This window comes from Cimex lectularius, unplaced genomic scaffold (assembly GCF_000648675.2).
Source record: "Cimex lectularius strain Harlan isolate CLEC.00 unplaced genomic scaffold, Clec_2.1 scaffold99, whole genome shotgun sequence".
In the NCBI taxonomy this organism is placed as follows: Eukaryota; Metazoa; Arthropoda; class Insecta; order Hemiptera; family Cimicidae; genus Cimex; species Cimex lectularius.
Window position 1 is genome coordinate 1,396,519 of NW_019392713.1, and position 14,422 is coordinate 1,410,940.

Genomic DNA, 14,422 nt, shown 5'->3' on the forward strand with positions numbered 1-14,422 from the left:
ATTTATTTTTTAAATTTTTTTTTTAAATTACTGTAATTGTACGTCCTTATCTTTTGTTTTTAATATTAGCCCTGAGAACTATGTATTATTAAATTCTAAGAGATTTGTGATATACAATTTTTCAACTAATTCATCCACAGTATTACCAGTATTATAATACTGGTAAAACAAATTTGGGGTGGAACCTTTAAAAATTTTGACCTAGCATTAAAAAGAAATTCATTCATACTGCTGGTCAACTTAAAATGTAAATACAGGGAAAATGAAAAAATAATTTACTGTTGATTTTTAAATTTAACCTACATTAAAAAATAGAACTACTAGGCTCTGTAAGGGGGTTTAAAATGAAAACATAAAAAATTGCTACCGACTGAGTAACTACTCCCCTTCTGCAGTGCCTCTGTGGACCGGGCCAACGTGGAGAACTAGCTCTTATGTTTTGGCTTTTGAAACTGGAGTAGGTGTCGTAACCAAGTCCTATCTTTCTGAACACTCATAAAAACATTGTTGGGAGGCCCCACTTTCATGAGGACTCAATCCGCGTAGGGGCTCCCATTGGTCATTCAGAAGGTACATCCTTTGGCAAGTAATAACGCCCCATTCCGAGCTTCCCATCTAGGCCGGTCCATTAGCAAAAACAACTGATCGAATCGTCACAGGATACAGCTAAATGACTTCAACTTTAAAATATGTAGTAGAAGATAAGTTCTTATCGAGAGGATTACTAATTTCTTTTCAATTCTCTTTGAATTCTCTCTACCTATTGAAATACTTAAAACAATTTTATACAAATACGAAAAATATTTACATTTATTGCTCATTGTTTTATCGTTTTGTACATCTAAAAAAATTTAAAAAGTTCCAATTTTTTGCATTTCATTTTCACATTTCAATCGAAATGGTATTCAATTATTTTCCCAACCTATGGAAAATATTTAAATCAACTCTCAATTCAAAACTTAGTAACACATTTTCTGCATCTATATCATTCTTATCGTAAGATATGGATTGTTTTACTTTGACATCGTTCTTTTCGATATTTTAATTTAACATGACTACCGTACCAGAGTTGTAGGTCAGCCAGATGTGAGAAATTTATGAATACCTTTCCGCCTATATCCGAACTTCGGGAGATTGATTGTTATAATTTAACGTTGATTTATAATTTAGGACAGAGACAATAATTATTCAGTGGATAAGATACCATTTATTGATTCTGTTGTCATCGAAAATAGACGTAGGAGTCTCATCCACAGAACATATATCAACATTATATCAGAACGCTAAGGAATTTAATATAAATCAAAAGGTTGCCACATGATAAATTTTTTTCAACTAATTGATCACTACCCAGATACTCGACCAAACCTTTTATTTTCTTTATAGCAAAAATGAAATACAAAAATTGTTTTGTTTTTTTCGTGAATAATTTCTTTTTCATGAAGGCGAATAGTTACAATTTTATCTTTATCAACGTGATTAAGTATGCTGCATTGTCGAACCTTTCCATTATTTTGTGAATGATGTTCGAACTGATTGACCTTTGCAACCAGTCACATAGTATAGGACTACCGTACTAATAAACCACAAAGTTCTAAAAGATAACCTTTACCCTCTGCCGCACCTCCAATCTTTATAACCTCACCCCCTTCCTACCGAGAACGTCATCCGCAGTACCTAGACAAACGACTCCCTCGAAACCTCATACACGATCTAAACGGATAGAAATGAGGTGATGATATTGATTACTTAAAATATACTAGACAACAGATTTAAACTTTCCCTTGATAACAAAACACCCATATATACGTCTATAATACGGGTTCAACCAATCCTTCCAATTTCCGAAGAATCCAGACGCTAAATCACGAATGCATAGATCCATCATCAACGTTCCGTTCTGTTTCTAATCGCATCATCCGTAACAAAAATATATGGAGGGTGGCTTGCTATGTTTTGTATTTATTTTTTGAAGGCAGATCAGTTTTCAACAAACTTTGACTTTTTAATAATATTTAAACTAATGTTATGCACCCATGGTATAATACGCCATGTGCGAGTCTTTTATTATAGAATATTTCCTCTGTTGAATTTTTAAGTTTCGTTGTCAAAACTATCTAACAAAATAGGGCAAGACGAGTCGCTTTTTTATTGTGATATTTTCATTTTTTAGAGATTAAAGCTACTAGCTAATCTTTAGCTATTTAAAACTACTAATGTTTCCGTATCTTTGGTAAGAACAGCAATGGCCAATCAATGATCACAACAATGGGTTGGAATAATTGGAGTAGATGGGTAGGTAGGTTCACAATAAGTGCAATGTTTAGCTTCACTTTCAGCCTAAATAAATATTTAGATTAATTAAGTTCCACGGTTTACTAGTATGAAAAGTATTGTTAATTATTTGATAGTTAATATTTTGTTACAACGGAGAAAATTCTACGGACGTGAGGTCGCCGATTTTAATATGTTTTTTTTTTTTTTTAAATTATGCTAGGCCAAAAAGGTTTTTTTAAGTTTCATCGTTCTTGCCTATGGCCCCTAGGAACAAAATAAATTTAAAAAATTTAAGTCATTTTTTAAAATATATTTTTCTGCCTTCGTTTTGCATATATTCAAGATTATGAAATAAGAAATTAATAGGCTGGAAAAACTTAGACATAAAAAAAGATGCAAAACCTAAAACACGCTTCTAGTAAAGTAGTCAAAAAGATTTTTTTTTTTTTTTAAATGGCCAAAAACAAATTCAATTTCCTTTTGAGTGGACTGGAACACCATTAAACATGAATTTTAATCATAATGAAAAAATAGACTCTGTTAGGTAGGATAAGACGGGGCAAATTTGTTATCTCCGATGTTTCTTATTCCAATTAAAAATTCATAACTCTTCTGCATTTGTTAAAAATTCAACGTTATTACAACTTAATCCATAGTTTGCTTAGTGGTCAATTATGACCACTAATAATTATTCCAATTAATTATTCATTTTAACCTTTAAAACCTTAGATAAAAAGAATAATTAATAGGAGTTATTGATACTGTTGAAAAGAGGAATATTTCTGGCAGTATCAAAAATGTTTAGATTTTCTGTCAATATAAGCGAGAAAAATAAATTTACTATCAACAAAATCTCCTCTAACGTTTTATTTTTTTTTTATCACCGGTTTGAAATTATTTAAGGAGGTTTTTATATAGTTAATAACTATATAACTCTGCAACATTTTCTGACGATCGGACGATACTTTCAAAGTTATCACCATTTATTTTAGAGAAATAAATCACTTAGCATTACGAGTTTGCATCCTTTCCTCGTCATTTCATATAGTATTAAATTTCATTAAAAACAAATAACGACTTTGTCCTTAGCAAATCTAATGGAAATTTAAAATTATATGTAATATTACACAATTTTCCGTTACTTATTCACAGAATTTCAGTTTTCCATAATGTATCTTGTTTATTCTTTACGGCTTATAAGTCTTTCTTTTTTCCCAGTCATTTCAAATGAAAATATATTCTATTATATTAATAAAGTTCCAAACGTTACCGTATCAATTCAAAATAGACGATTTACTCGTATGCAAAGCAGTGTAATGATGCCCCCCTCAATCCCGAATGGGCTTCGACCCGCTTACATTTTAACAGCCTAAAACCTAAGATCAAACTTGAAAAGTGACGTAACTTCTCAACGCGAAAAAATATTCCCTGGCGAGTCTAAAAAAACTAAAAGCACGAAAAAAATTTCGAAGGAAGACGTTTAATTGAAACTTCAAACTGTATTATGTCTGTTTTTTCTCTGTAATAAATGTGCTGTGCCATATATGAAATCAAAGGAGAAGAATACATAAAACATTATTAAGGATATTAGGCGCAAAAAGAGAGTTATATGGAAAATAAAACAATCATCTATTTCGCACCACTATTTACCGAATTGACAATTACATCGCTGAGTTAATTAATTATTTAAATTAATCCGAGGCTATGTTAATGGTAATTAGATTAACAAATGTATTACACAAATAAAATATAGAAACCCAATAATTAGAAAATTATGATAATCCAAAATACATTAATACAAGTTTCAAAAATCATTGATGCGGGAAAAGGCAGCCGTTATACGTTTTATTCACTAGCCCACACATTGTTCGGCTTTGATTATTAATCAACTTCATCAATGAGAGTGTTAAACTGGATCCATTAACTTTTCAATTTCAGTATTTCATACTCCTCCTTTTACACCCACATGTTGAGTAGTGTCTATAAATTATTATATTTTTTATTTATTTTAACTACAAGATAAAAAACAAGTTATAGAATGTGCCTTTAAAAAAAGTTACGAACGATTGAACGCTCATATCTTCTTTTATTATAACTCAGAGACCAGAAAAAGGTCCTTCACTCGCTCTAATAAACTGAGATAATGTTAAATGGATCGGATGAAGAAATACTCCACTGTAGAATTCCCTTGACATTCATCACGCAATGCATAAAATGCTTTCTACAACCTTCCATCTAAGAATAGAGCTGTCAAGATTCTCACTGCAAAATGTAATGCAAATTCAATTGGCAATATATGCAAATAACAAAAATCAGAAGTGCGTGGTGATTAGTGACCGTTTGTCGATGATATTCAGAAACCGTGAGATGCGATCTGGTGAGATGTAGATTTCAGAAAAACATTTTCTTTATCGTGCCAACGTTTCGACCTTTATTGACATCATCCCCATGGGGCACTCCCAACACGACACGCAAGAATGGCACAATTACGCAGAAACAAGTACTTTGCCCTGAAGATGATGTCAATAAAGGTCGAAACGTTGGCACGATAAAGAAAATATTTTTCTGAAATGTACATCTCACCAGACCGCATCTCACAATTTCTGAATAAAAACCAGAAATTAGTTGAGAAAAACAAAGAGTGCGAGAGAGAGATAGAGGTAGGGAGGGGGTGGGAGCGGGTGAGAGTAAGAAGGAGTGAGAGAGTGAGAGTGAGAGAGAAAGGGAGAAAGAGAATAAGAGATAAAGAGACAGAGACTGAGAAAAAAGGAGAGAGATACAAAGAAAAGAGAGTGCGAAAGATAGAAAAAAAGAGAGGGGAAAAAATAAAAATATAGAGGAAGAAAGAAAAACGAGATACAGATAGATAGATAAATAGATAGAGAGAAAGTGAAGATTTTGGGTCTGATGTCGATGTATACAAGCTCAAATCCGCACATGTACGGGAGAATGTGAAGAGGAAAGTAAGAAAGTAAGAGGACAACAAAGTGAGAGCAATTATGATATATATATANTATATATAATATGTCCATGATTTTATTTAACATAATACATACATTTAAACTGTAGATCTTTTAGTTTACAATTTAACTACACGTTTCCAAACATTTTTACGTACACCTTAAAGGTTAGGGTTTAAAAAAATAATCAGTGGCGTTCTGACAGCAGAAGCTCCTGGGATGCTCAAGTGGGAGTGCCTTTCACTCAAGAGAGAGTAGAAACAAAAATATTTTTCATTCCGAACTCGCCTAGTATGGCGGAACATTTTCGGCTCCACTTATCATTCCGGTTACACGTTTCACCCGGCAATTTCCGACATGGGCTCATATTATTTATGAGAAACGGGCCGAGTTGAATTTGAATCGCCAGAAACCTATACGATATCCGCCCGTGTAAAAAGCGTTTTCGTTTATACGTGCAATTAGCCGGGGGCAACCAGCCAGGAGGAAAGAAATAATAAGCCCGCAGTCAACTCACATGTGTCACGTTGGTTGAAACGACAAAATAATGAAATTAGGGCCTGTGGAATTAAACTAAATCAACAAATAAGAACGAACATTGCGCAAATGTAAATTAGATTAGTGTGTATGTCTTTACTTTCATTAATTAGGCAAAATTTCATACGGAAACTGTTAATACGGCCACAGAAGGGATTAAAAGTGTACCACGTTCATTACCGTCCAAACACACCTAATCACAAAAATTGTATATATTAAATGAAAATTTCAGATAGTAAAAGATGGGAGATCAGGTATGAGGCCATACATAAATGACCTCGTCCCTGATCTCAGAGCTTCTTACGATATGTCATCGAAGGTCGATACCATACTCAACGAAAATTTCAGAAGCTTTAAATAAAAAAAATAATATCAATCATTACATTATCGAGTGGGAATAGAAAAAAAAATATTATCCCACAACTTCTGATTTTACAATTAGTTCATCAAGTGTGAATGTATTGGTAGGAGCACATATTTTAATTATTTTATTGAACTAAAGTAATCAATCATTTTTATAACATTGTCAATAAATTACAACGAAGGAAAATATCGGGCGTATTTTATCACGTAATGGCCCAGGGTTTGGTTATCGCCATCTGTCTTGGACTTTTTGTTTTGGAAATTTAAATTTATAACCTGGAAAAAGAACGGTAAATCTAATGAAATTCACGATTTCCGTAGGAAAGAAAACAATCGTGTAAAATTATCTCTAAGAGACTGATTTTGCACTACAATTTCATCATCGATTGAAATATTTCTGGAATTCGTTTAAAACGGATTTATTATAAGTAAATGTTTTCAGACATTCATTACCTTTTCACTTTGTTCCATTAAAGGAAGCTCCAGATTTCCTTACAATGACCGACAAAAATGGTAGAAACTCCATAAAAAGTGATTTCATAGAAATTATAATATAGATGATGTACTATAATTCTCTGGATGGTTGAAAATTTTCAGGCGAGTTATCATTTCGTTACGTAAGAAAATCTGTGCGAAACTATCCCAATAAATGTGGTAGGTAGGTCCATTTCACTGGTTTCTTCCTTGTATACCAAAAACTGCACCTATTCCAATAAGGGCAAATAAGGCTTAATTGCTGCCTTTATTAGTTCTGTAAAATACTTCTTAATTTAAAAACATTAAATAAATTTGGCGTTGGTAGCGGATAATAATTTTGTAAGCTAATGAAGTAGTATTGATGAACGATATACTGCTATGCTATTCCAACTCCGATTTCACCAAATCTTATTTCCGTCCAAACTGACAACTTTCTAACTCTTGTTTTCTACAACTTTAGTAGAACTAGAGGAAATAAACTTGTAATGATTAATTTACGAGAGTCAGACCTAGGGGTACATATGCAAATGCCAACAATGGAATCAAGAAACAAGAGAACAGAGCAAGTAAAGGGAATATATGGCAAGCATGAGGCAAGCAAAAAATACTCGCAAAAACAACCCAATAGAAGAGAGTCCTGCTAAAGAAAAACACACACGCTCTAGTTAAGAAAACGGGAATAATTACAGACGACCAAGGTCGACTNAGAGAGAGAGAGAGAGAGAGAGAGAGAGAGAGAGAGAGAGAGAGAGAGAGAGAGAGAGAGAGAGAGAGAGAGAGAGAGAGAAGAGAGCAAGAGAGAGAGAAGAGAGAGAAGAGAGAGAGAGAGAGAAGAGAGAGAGAGAGAGAGAAAGAGAGAGAGAGAGAGAGAGAGAGAGAGAGAACAGACTATATTCTATGAAATTGCCCTGCAATAGTTAAAAAAAACTATGGGACCAAGAAAAGCCATTCTTAAGATAACATACACTTGAGAATTCTATTCTTTATTAAACAAAAGAAAATCTTCCAGGAAAATCATTAGCAGAGCTCAGGCACAACAGAAGAAATTTTAAGTTAAAAAACTCCCCTCCTAAATGAAATAAAACATTATCTACAAAAGCAGGCTTGTAGTTGACCTCCGGCCGTGATCTTGCACAAGGGCATTCTTCCCTGTACGTACTACCTTATCTTATAAAGCTACCCCACTGATCAGTACTTCTGGGTAGTACAAAAATTATCCAATTATCCTTGCTGGTGTCCCTCAGTGTTCTGCCCTCCGTATTGTACCGTGTATCCAGCTGAGTTCTCTACCACCACCCTAACCTATGCAAACGATACAGCGATCCTCTGAGGTGACAATCTTAAACATGAAGCTCCTTTTGCTTGGCTACTGCTAAAAATTCCAATGTCCTACGCTACCAAAAGCCTATCCAAAATGTTCAGAAAAATCGTTGATATACTCTTTCGTGCGTCCAACGATACTACTCATGCTGGTGTACTGCCCATACGTCCGATCCATTCCCGTTATCCCCGACTAAAGAGACGATGTCGCGGATTCTCCTTTCGGTGATATGGGATTAATTTCACAACTTCAATTAAGTAGAGAACACTTAAGGCTCATAGGAGTACTGCCAATGGGTAGTTTCTCCACTCCTGTTTATTTATGTTATTTTCTACACGCATTGTTAGTTTTAACAAATTGAACGTAGTTGTATTATACGGCAAATAAAAAATAAAAAATTCTTAAAATGTACAACTGTGATGTATGTAATATATGAGAAGAAATTAGTAACATGTCCTCATTTCTGCAATTTTTTTTTTTGTTGGCAGTTAGGATTTGGAATGCTTTCGTGTTCAATCCTTGCCCGAGTGAATGTATACACCAGCGCGAATATATAGGAAAGGAGCATAGGTAGGGGAATATTAAGTACATCATCAGCCCTTACTTAGGTAGGTAGGAGGAATATCGAGTTTCGATTTCCCGAAGTGAATGTACTTAAGAATGTATGACTATGTTTAGTTTATGATTTGCACAAATTGACCTAGTTTTCAATACTAAGGAAGCCTGACATTGTGTAGAGGTGCGCGGATGTTTAACCAAGAAATGCTAATAAGGTTTTATATTGAATTATAATGAATAATACGTCTAGATTTATGATAATGGAACTATGCAGATTAAAATTAAAATCAACATAATTTTGTGAATTCAGTTGATTGTACATAATGAAGGTAAAATAGACCTACCAACTTAGTACATGCAATTTTAATTTAAGCAAATATCATAGGTAGTGTATTCTCGCCTGGGCCTGGTCTCCTATCTTGCATACTTTTTCTGTCAAGACATGAATACACTTCATAAATCGAAGGACGTAGAACCCTTCTTTCCTCGATGTAATTCAATATGACATAGGTAGGACGTGGGCAATCTAATACTGCCCCGAGGCGGGTCTACATCTTATATGGGCTTCCGATAACTACAAGGCCGGTAGACACGCTTGAGGTGAGGCAATTACTCTAAACGGTAAAACGATATTTGAGAAAAATAAATAGCTCGTAGGATTTTTGGGATAGGGAGAGAGTAATGGGAAATCTGTTAAATGCCTATTTATCGGTAGCAATTGTTGTTACATGACCATTTTATAAAAAACCTTTTCTTTATTAGGCTAATTTTAAAAACACGTGTTTACCTTTTTTTATATGTTAGACGTGAATCCGTAATCACTATACAGGGTGTTCGGCTACTCGTGTTACAAACTTTGCCAGTAGATTCTACATTCAAAATGGAACCAAAAAGTCCTAATCTATTTAACTATGGTCCGAATCTCAATAGTTTCGTTGTTTATTCCCCTTTTTCTGATTTTTCTAGATTTCACGACCTTACTTCAAATAAAGAATGATTAACGCAAAAGTAAAAAGTTTAGAACAAATCCGTGGATACCATTGAAAACTACGTTTAATTTCCTACAAGACATGATTAATACTACACTTGTAGACATTGTTGAAATAAGCGTTTTAGTAGCCAGAACATAGAAAAATAATTTTTTGTTCGATGTTGAAAAACTTACTATGGTGATTCTAAACTACTATTTCCAAATCTAGAGACCAGCAAGTTTCAGAAAACATACTTCATTTAATAACCTTTTTAGTGGTATGATTGCTTTTTTAATTACTTTTTTCAAAGATGAAGAAATTGATCAAGGAAACGTAAAAACCGAAATGATGAATGATGGAGTGAGTGCGATGTCAATCCTTTTTTAAAAAATTAGTTCCTACTCAGTTCAGTAAGTGTTTTAATGGCGCTCAATTTGAACGTGCAAAAATCGGGAATTATAACACAAGTAAATATTATAATGGTAAATACTGTAAGAAATTAATTATAAATTAGTGATTAAAGATAAAAAATAAAAAATTAGAATAATACCTTAATATTATCAAATTATTATAAAAATAATAACAATTAAAATAATTAATTTAATTATTTGGACGTTTAATATTATTTATGTACATATTTAAAATAGGAGGTAGATCAAAATCTATTATATTATTAATACATTTATATCAATGTTCAATTTTACATTTTTTCATTTCTATTTTCTCAAACCAAACTAGTTCTCTCCCTCTGTTGAAACTATGTAACACAGTTGTATTTAAATTTGAATTGAAATTATGTTTTGTTTCTTTTAGATGGTTCTTAAATATCCTTGCTGTGAGTAGGAACTATCTTTTTAAAAAAGGAGGTAAAACCCGTGGTAGACGGATTGGTAAGGTGGAAAATTAAAAAACAAAAAAGAATGTAAAAACTTAAGGAAATTTTGAATCTTGAATGAAAAATGAACTAAAAACGTTTTGAATCTTAAAACCCTTTTTTTCGGGGAATAATAATAGAATGACCGATGTTGAAGTCGTTTGGCAGATAAATAAACATTTGCACTCTTTCGGTTTCGAACCCAAATTAAAAAACGCTTAATAAATTCATTCAAAACTTCCTTAAATTTTTACATTCTTTTTATTTAATTTTCCACCTTACCAATCCATCAACCTGGTTTTTACCTTTCCTTCATCAATCTCTTCATCTTTTAAAAAGTAATTAAAAAAACAATTACACCACTAAAAAGGATATTAAACTTAGTATGTTTTCTGAAATATGCTGGTCTCTAGGTTTGAAAATAATATAGGATCACCATAATAAGTTTTTCAACTTTGAAAATAAATTTTTGTTTCTAATAAAACGCATATTTCACCAACGTTTACAAGTTTAGTATTAAGCTAATCTTATTGGAAATATAACGTAATATTCAATGATATCAAAAGATTTGTCCAAAACCCTTTAGTGTTGGAGGTACCTTTGTTTATTTGAAGCAAGGTCGTGAAATCTTAAAAAAATCAGAAAAAGCGGAATAACTCCGAAACTGTTGAGATTCAGACCATAATTAATTACAATTTGAATGTAGAATTGACAAAGTTTGTAACCGAACAACCTGTATATTTTTTTTGACCTAGTGTTTCCACATTAGCCTAGGAAAACCTGTAGATTTTTATGAAGGCTCCAGTCAACTTCCGCTATCGATATCCAGTTGAAATCAACTTTATCGATTACCTGTTTTTTACAGTAATTTTATAAATCTCTTGAGAGTCCTATCATTTTCATTTTCCTTTTCTTTATTCACTTCTAGTCTAATGTACCATATAATTGTGTTTATTAATTAGTTTAACTATAACTAAAAAGAACAAAACAAAACTTTAAGAATTATATTTGTCTCCTGGTTGAAAATTACAGTAATTAATTCGTAACATTTTTTTAAATTTAAATGCCTATAACTAGTTAAGTAGAAAATGATATATGATTTGTATAGAATATCAATGTATTAGTGTAGGTTATATATTTTTTTTAGCAAGAAACGAAGATTTTCGTGTTTTTGTTTGCACCACGAAAACCCCTGAATAAAAACTTATTTGTAAAAAGTTCTCATAATTTAGGACTTCAATGCTTTCGATTTCTTTTTCAAAAATCACGACTTCAATGTTCTACAGGAAATCTTACAGGAAATCTTACAGGAGACCTCTAAACTATTCGTAATGGTATAATGTACTACTTTAACTTTCTTCTTCTCAATGCAATTTACCTTTTCAATCAAGGAAATTGTGAACCTATTTTATTTCGAAATAACATAAGGCTAAGTTTCGATGCACAGAATATTACGTACTTCTATTTCATGTTGAGTGTTGTTTTACAGAAATGCTTCAACTCGATTGCTCCGTCCTTAACTACCTGTTCATAGTAAATAATCCGCTCAAGTTAATCCGACATCTTGAAATAGTCCCTTACAAGTGGTTAATAAAGGTCCACCAATGAAGGAAAGTGATGCTAACTTGCAAACAAATTAACTGATCTACAGGAGACTTTACCGCATTTTAGAACTCTACAAATTTCACGAAATGACATAAACCTTGCCTTCGTAAATAAATTACAATCTGAGATATAAAATAAAACGTTTCTGAGGTGTTTTTGTTGATTTAATCCTTATGTTTCTCAATTTTAATGATTTAAAATCTCCATCTTATTGACATAGCCTGAAAGAAGAAATATTTTCCTTTACAATGGCTTTAATAATGCGGAATTTGGCACAATCTCAGAGAAGTTATGACTATACATATGTTGTACTTCAATATCCATGGTAATTGAACTTTAATAATATTTGTCGCCATATAATTTATAGTTTTTGGCAAGTTGTACAATAAACACGATAAATACGTTAAAAGTTAAACAGGTCCATTTTCAAATATTTCCAAACATTGTAATACCTCTAGTATCAATTGTTAACATGTTGAACAGGATAAAATAATTTTGCGCTTGAATAAAAGAAGGGAAGACGGTTTCACAGGCAGGGGAAAAAGAAAAATGAATGACTGCAATTTGTAAAAAGCTGAATAATGGAAGGAAACGTCTAATGTATTCAGCCGAGGCTAAAATCAATAGGATTTAATAGGATGGTAGTAGATCTTGAAAAATCCCTCGATACTACACCGAAATAAACGAGGACTAGACAAACTATTATGGTTCAAACTTCAAATGATTATCTTCGTGAAAAATCACGGCCGCATAAAGAATAATATAAAATGACCAAACACACAGTTTACGTGATTTATCTATTTATATTTTATTAAGTGCTCAGTATAATTGAAATTGAGTATTTTTTTCTAGTCGAGCGAACTAATTATGATCGAAAACTTGCTAATCACCCCGCGGTTTTGTTTGAACGTATGAAAATAAAGTACCAAGCCAGGTTGATTGTTTTGGAATTCGTTTTTTAAGCTCACCATTGCATGACTGGGCTTGCGGATAATCCCGTGCCGTCACTTCACGCCATTGATTTTTTTCCATCTGATCAGATCTACTGGTTTACGCGATTGACGGTCCAGATCGATAGCATATTCAATCCGTTTATTACAAATGATGGGTGGCCGAACCGTCCGCAGTTTCTATCTCTGGGGGCATGAACGTTTCTCAGGCTTTTCCACTTGGAGACAAATAACCTGTTACGACATTTTGCGCGATATTATCCTGATAAATTAAACCCTAACCAATCTCGACGTTACGCCTATAAAAAGTAAAAAAAGGAAAGTAATTTTTCTTATACCGGAGGGCTAATGTCCAACTACTAGGCCCCCTAGGTTACGCCTTTTGCCCCAACCACCACCCCGCCGTACCTTACGGAGACCCTATCCCGGCGGACCACGCCAAACTAAAAAATGAAAAATGAAATGGGGGAAATCTTTGAGCTTATCTTCCTCCTCGGGCCTTGCCTTATAAAGGTGAAGCTCCACAAGGATGTAAGGATTTATATTTTCCTCGAATTTAATTTATCCTAAGCTAATGGATCTCCTCTTACTGGTTTCCTTTTTTCCTTTCTTATTATTATATAGATTTTGTAAGGCTACTTTGACTAGGATGATCACAATGTTTACAAAATTGAGGAAGGGAAACCAAGCCGGGCAAAACTTATGAACTTAATGAAGCAATTATACTGTTATATACATAAACACATATACATGTACAGTATATATTTATGTATATATATTATATATACATAAATACATATACTGTACTAGGCCCTATATTTGACGGTCAAGAATTTTTAGGCTTAATGTCTTGATTGCCTGGATTTTGATCTTAAACAAGTTCGCTTAAATTTGGGGCCAATTGTTGCGGAAGAGGTCTTATCTTTCCATTTCGAAAAGACTAAAAGAGAAATTTTGTGGCGCATGTCATCATCTGCATTTGGTTTTATGATGTTTATGAACAATCCTTATTTTATGCTCTCCTGTTTTTTTGCTAATTCTAATTCTACTCGCTGATAGGAATTTATTGCATTTATCAAATTTATGAAGTATGTAATCATTCGGAACTTTAACCTATCCGATCAGGAGTGCCACAAGGCAACGCTGTGATTCTTTCCTACGCCTGCTCTTTGCTAGCAATCAACCAGAAAATAAGCAAAATTTCTTACAATATAGCATCTTCATACCTTATGTTGAAATTAATTCAAACCATTTTGGGATGTAATTAAGAATATTTTATTATTTTTGTATTTATAAGCAATGATCAACTAAATTGACTGGTGTTAACTAAAAATGTATCTGTATTATAAAAATACATCCTCTTATAGGATTAAAATATTATTTTATTTTAAGAAACGTTTAATTGTGATTCAGGGCTGTTTTATTGTTTATAACAAAATTTCCGTTTTTATTGTCGATAACTCGTAAATCGTTTAATATTTTCTTTGGGGATTGATCAGCTTTGTCAGTTTAAATATATTTTTTTCTTT

At 32.7% G+C, this 14,422-nt stretch overlaps 2 protein-coding genes across 7 annotated transcripts in view; one reads left to right on the forward strand and one right to left on the reverse strand.

The window, feature by feature from the left end:
* Window positions 1-14,422, forward strand: part of LOC106661474 (melanocortin receptor 4-like) — a 187,617-nt gene that overhangs the window by 92,749 nt on the left and 80,446 nt on the right. The gene's annotated exons all lie outside the window — the stretch shown is intronic.
* The window catches only part of LOC106661464 (glycosyltransferase 25 family member), a 126,052-nt gene that overhangs the window by 24,207 nt on the left and 87,423 nt on the right, over window positions 1-14,422 (reverse strand). The gene's annotated exons all lie outside the window — the stretch shown is intronic.